Genomic DNA, 6,000 nt, shown 5'->3' with positions numbered 1-6,000 from the left:
CAAAATTATCTCCACACCTGCCGCTGGCTAACATCTTACTTCAGACTGGGCAGAACAGCACTAACAGAATGCTGCCTCCTGTCTGAATTCCAGCAAAATCTTGGCTTTAGCTCCTGCTGCCTTGCTCCAGACACCACAACACTGCCCGCTGGACACAGCTGTGTCCAAGGCTGCTGCTAAGTCGCTTCAGTCATGTCCGACTCTGTGCGACCCCATAGATGGCAGCCCACCAGGCTCCCCCATCCCTGGGATTCTCCAGGCAAGAACACTGGAGTGGGTTGCCATTTCCTTCTCCAATGCATGAAAGTGAAAAGTGAAAATGAAGTCGCTCAGTCGTGCCCGACTCTTCGCGACCCCATGAACTGCAGCCTACCAGGCTCCTCCGCCCATAGGATTTTCCAGGCAAGAGTACTGGAGTGGGGTGCCATTGCCTTCTCCAGTCCAAGGCTGCTAGTTCTCACCAAATTCATCTCCTCTTCTTGGGCTCATAGTCCAGTCTCTTTCAGTTAGATGTGGCTGTATCATTCAGTTTTACCAAAGGGAGGTGAGTCATGGTATTTCAAGTTTAGCTCATAAAAACTTTGTATGTGCCTCTTTCCCCTTCCAGGGCAACCCTGAAAGTCATTTATTGAAAATGGCAAAGTTGTGCTCACTTTAGCAGTACATAAACTAAAAACTGGACTGATACAGAGATGAGCATGGCCCCTGCAGAAGGATGGCACCCAAATTCGTGACACCTTTCACTTAATCTATAATGGAATATAATCTGAGGGGAAAAAAAAAATAACTGAATCACTTTGCTCCTAAAACACAATATTGTAAATCAACTATACTACATTTTTTTTTTTTTAACTGCAAAGCTTATCAGCCTGGCTCTCTGAATGCCTGTGCAAAGCATTGTTCTCCACCAACTTGAAATGTCTTGAACTCTTCTTGGAACTAAAAATCAACTTGAATGTATTTGAGCCATTATATATTCTGGAAACTTTGGTTACTGCAGTTGGCATAACCAACTAACACAAGTGGATCAACTCCCAATTCACTAAATACCCTTTAGAGAATCATCCACGAGGACCCTCCTCCTTGATGAGTTAACCTCCCTGGCCGTGCACTCAGTCTCCACTTGCTGGCTTCTCTTACCATGCATGCATGGCTGAGATCCCAGCTTATCTGCCAATCCCATCTAAATAAGCATGACAGTCTATGAACTCAGTGAAGAAGCTGGATTTAAGGCAAGGAGATGAGGATGCATACACACGCACAGCCCTGAGCCTGTTTCTCTCAATCTGCTCATCCGGGAGTGGCTTGCCTGGTATCCCTCAGTGAGGGAATGCAAGCCTGTAACTTTAGTTGTCACTCTGTGAAGAGATGACAGGATCCAAAAGAATTCCAATCAACATATTACTCACTTCCTTTGCTTTTCTAGAGTCGTTTGTTGTTGTTGTGATAGAAGATGTGGAAATTGCCTTCTTTAGGGTAATCAGGAACTTCTGAAACCAGATGGAACTTCTGTTAACCCAGGTTATAAACACTGTTAGCTGTGTCCTGGATCCGTATCTGAAATATACTCTTCTGGCCATGTTTGAGAGGCTTCGAACCTGAACCAGCAGAGTGCACAGATGAGACACAAGGGAGAAGCACGGGGAACACAGTTAAGACCAGTGAATTATCATGACCATGGGCCAATTGTTGCACTTTATTTCCCATGAAGGGAATTCCTTGATCAGAAGAAATACTATGTGGAATACTATGGTGTACGTAAGGCATTCTGTTTTGGTAGAAGCACTGCATTCAGGGAAATCAAATCCATGTCCAAAGTGTCTGTTCCAGTAAGAGCAAAGTGCTGCCCCTTCCATGATGGAAGCAGTCCAATGCAATCAAACTGGTGCCATGATGTAGGCTTAGTACTGTTCTCTATGGCTGGCAGATTGGGCACTCAGCAGCAGCTACAGCCAGGATGGCTGTGGAGAGAAGTCCATGTTGTTGAACACATATATAACCTCAATATAAATTGAGGATTGGCCTTTCCATTTTTTGAAAACAAACAAAAAAAAGACTATTGGAATTTTTATAGGGATTGCATTTGGGTCTGTAGAGTGCTTTGGGACATACTGTCATCTTAACAATGTTGAAGTCTTCTAATGCATGAACATGGGTTATCTTTCCATTTATTTAGGTCTCCTTTCATTTCTTTCAGTGAGGTTTTATGTCTTCTTAAATTTGCTGAAATTGTTTTGTGGCCTAACGTATGGACTATGATGGAGAATGTTCCATATGCCTTTGAGAAGTAAGTTCTGCTGCTGTTCAATGGAATATTCTGTATTTGTCTATTAGGCCCATTTCGTCTATAATGTTGTCCAAACCCACTGTTTTCTTATTGATTTACTGTCTATACGATCTATGCATTGTTAAAAATAGAGGACTGAAGTGCCTACTATTCTTATAGTATTTCTTACTCCCTTCAGATCTGTATTTGCTTCATATACGTAAGTGCTCTCATGTGGGGTGCATATAAATATGTTATATCCTCTTAATGAATTGAATGTCCTCTTAATGAATTGATCCTTTTATCATTAGTTATTGACCTTGTCTCTTGTTACTGTTTTTGACCTACAGTCTATTTTGTCTGATGTAAATATAGTTATCCCTGGTCTCTTGAGTTCTACTTACATGAAATATCTTTTTCTATGTTTCCACTTTCAGCATATGTGTATCCTTAAAGCTTAAGTGAATCTTTTACGTACAGCACATAGTTCGGTCTTATTTTCTTACTCATCTAGCCACTCTATGACTTTCCATTGGATAATTTAATCCACTTACAAGTTATTTTTTGATGACTTACTAATAAAGTAAGGACTTACTAATGACATCTTATTGTTTTCTGGATGCTTTTTAGTTCCCTTATTCCTTTCCTCTTCTCTTGCTGCTTTCCTTTGTGAACTGATAATTCTTCATTTTGATATGCTTTGATTCTCTAATCTTTACTGTTAGTTTATCTACTGTAGGTTCTGCTTTGTGGTTACTATGAGGCTTACATATTTTATAGATACACCAGTCTATTTTACACTGATAATGATTTATCTTCGATTATATACAAAACTCATGGGGTCGCAAAGAGTTGGACACGACTGAATGACTGAACTGAACTGATATACAAAACTACTCTCTTACTTTCCCTTTCATGTTTTCAATATCACAATTTACCTTTTTATATTATGTATTCATAAATTATTATTTTTAACAGTTTTGTTCTTAACATTTATACTAGAGTTAAATGGTTAACACATCACTATATTACAGTATTAGAGTATTCTGATTTTGACTACATACTTACCTTTTCATGTATATTTTCACACTACTAATTAACATCTTTTCACATTTTCATGTTATTAATTAGCATCTTTTCATTTTGGCTTCAGTAAGTTCTTTCAGCATCTCTTACAAGGCAGGTCACTGGTGAGCTACTCCCTTCAGCTTCTGTCTGTCTGGGAAAGTACTTATATTGCCTTAATTTTTGAGATACAAGTTTGCCAGTCAGATATTATTGGCTGGCAGTTTTTTCCTTTCAGTTGCATAGATTTGCTTTCAGTTGTATATATTTCACTTTGAATATATCATACTACTCTCACATAGACTGCAAAGTTTCTGCTGAGAAATCTCCCAGTAGACCTATAGGAGTTCCCTTATAAGTACAACTTTCTTCCCTCTTGATGCTTTTAAGATTCTCTTTTTGTCTTTAATTTTTGACAGCTTTCTTATAACACAATGTGCCTTGGAGAATATCACTTTAAGTTGAGATTGTTTGGTGACCTACAAGCTTCATGAATTTGAATATCCAAACTGTTCCCAGATTTGGGACATTCTCTGCCATTATTTCTTTAAATAAACTTTCTTTCTTCATCTACCTCTCTTCTTCTTCTGGGACTCCAATAATTCACAGATTGTTTCTTTTTAGTCAGTTTCTACTCTTAGCATAATAGTAGCTAGTCATTTCCCCACCCTAGCCCTCTCAGGCATTCATACATGTGTTCCAGGAACAACCTGCACACAAGTTGCAGGAGCCAGGGCTGGCAAAAAAGACTGTCTTCCAAATACCAGGAATCGATGTTTTGCTTGCTGATTGATGTTTTTGATCACAAAGGTGCAAAGTAGGCAGCCATTTTTGTTTCACCCCTTCCCCCCGAATTAAATAACGTCTAGGGGATATGCAGGGCCAGTGCCCTTTTTCCTCTCTTCATTTTTCTCTTTTCCCCCTTTTAGGATCCAGACATATACGGCTAGGACATTCAAAAACAATTGTATCTATGGAAGAAATGAGAAAGTGACTGTGCATGCCCAGTAAAAGGCACAGGCTGAAAACAGACATGAGAAGATCTATGTTTATACCTCAGGCTAACTTCTAACACGAAAATAATCTGCAACAAACACAAGACAAAACAAAACAATAAACAAAAACAATTTCTTATAAACCACCAAACCCTAGGAAGGGAGAGAACCTGATTTGCATTTACAACATTATTAGATTCAAATGTCCAGCTGTCAACAAAATTCACAAGAGAAACAGAAAAGTGTGGCTCATTCAAAATAAATAATCAGAAACTGTCACTGAAACAGACTCATAAATCTGGTGGCAGATTTATGAGATAAAGACTTTTAAAAAGTCTTAAAGATGCTCAAAGAACTAAGAGAAGATGTGGAGAAGCCAAGACAACAATGTGTTAAAAAAAAAAAAAAAAAAAGGAAATATCACTAGATGGAAAGCCAGAAAACAAAAAGAAATTCTGCAGCAGAAAAGTACAATAATTGAAATTTAAAATTTACTTGACAGAGGCAAAGACAAATTTGGATAGGCAGAAGAAATAATCAGCAAAACTGAAGATAGGACAATGAAAATTATTAGAGGAACAGAAAGAAAAAAGACTGAAAAGTGAACAGAGCCTTCTTGACTACCATCTAGCAGAACATTATCCACATTGTAGGAGTCTCAAATGGAAAAGAGAGCAAGAAAGAAGAGACAGTATCTGAAGAAAAAAATGGCTGAAAACTTTCCAAATTTGATGAAAGACATAAACATTCAAGAAGCTCAATGAACTCTAAGTAAGATTAACTCAAAGAAACTCATACCAAGACACATTATAATCAAACTTTCAAAAGACAACCTTGAAAGGACCGAGAGAGAAGTGATTCATCATACATAAGGGATACTCAATAATACTGTCAGCAGATTTCTCATCAGAAATGTTGGAGGCCAGAGGTAGACCAACATATTCTAAATGTTAAAAGAAAAAAACTTGATGACCAAAAATTTTACATCCCGCATAACTGCTAAGTCACTTCAGTCGTGTCCGACTCTGTGCGACCCCATAGATGGCAGCCCACCAGGCTCCCCCATCCCTGGGATCCTTCAGGCAAGAACACTGGAGTGGGTTGCCATTTCCTTCTCCAATGCATCAAAGTGAAAAGTGAAAATGAAGTTGCTCAGTCATGTCCGACTCTTAGCGACCCCAGGGACTGCAGCCTACCAGGCTCCTCTGCCCATGGGATTTTCCAGGCAAGATTACTGGAGTGGGGTGCCATTGCCTTCTCCGTACATCCAGCATAATATCCTCTAAAAGTGAGCAAGAAATCAAGGCATTCTCAAATAAACAAAAATTGAGTTTGTTACCACTAAATCTTCCCTAAAAGAAATACTCAAGTGAGTTGCTATGTGAAATGAAAGGATACTCAACAGTAACTTGAGGTGATACAAAGAAATATAGAATTAATAAAGGCAAATAGATGTACAATGATAAAAGCTGATATTACTGTAATAATGGTTGAAAACTCCACATTTTGTTTTCCACAATGTAAGAGACTGATATATCTTTTAAAAACAATTATTAGTTCAAAAGTAATACTGTAACTATGGTTTGTAACTCCACATTTGGTTTTCTACTTAAGAAGCTGATGCATTTATATTATTAGTTTATATTTGGGGGCACATAATGTATAAAGATGTAA

The 6,000-nt window shown here is 38.3% G+C and overlaps 1 non-coding gene across 1 annotated transcript; it reads left to right on the top strand.

Moving 5' to 3' along the window:
* The first annotated feature begins 645 nt into the window (after nucleotides 1–645).
* On the top strand, nucleotides 646–750 carry LOC112584084. Its single transcript, XR_003108438.1, has one exon. It is a non-coding gene; the product is annotated as a U6 spliceosomal RNA (small nuclear RNA).
* Nucleotides 751–6,000: the final 5,250 nt, after the last annotated feature.

Source organism: Bubalus bubalis, chromosome 3, assembly GCF_019923935.1.
Source record: "Bubalus bubalis isolate 160015118507 breed Murrah chromosome 3, NDDB_SH_1, whole genome shotgun sequence".
In the NCBI taxonomy this organism is placed as follows: domain Eukaryota; kingdom Metazoa; phylum Chordata; class Mammalia; order Artiodactyla; family Bovidae; genus Bubalus; species Bubalus bubalis.
This window is presented reverse-complemented; position numbering and strand designations above follow the sequence as displayed.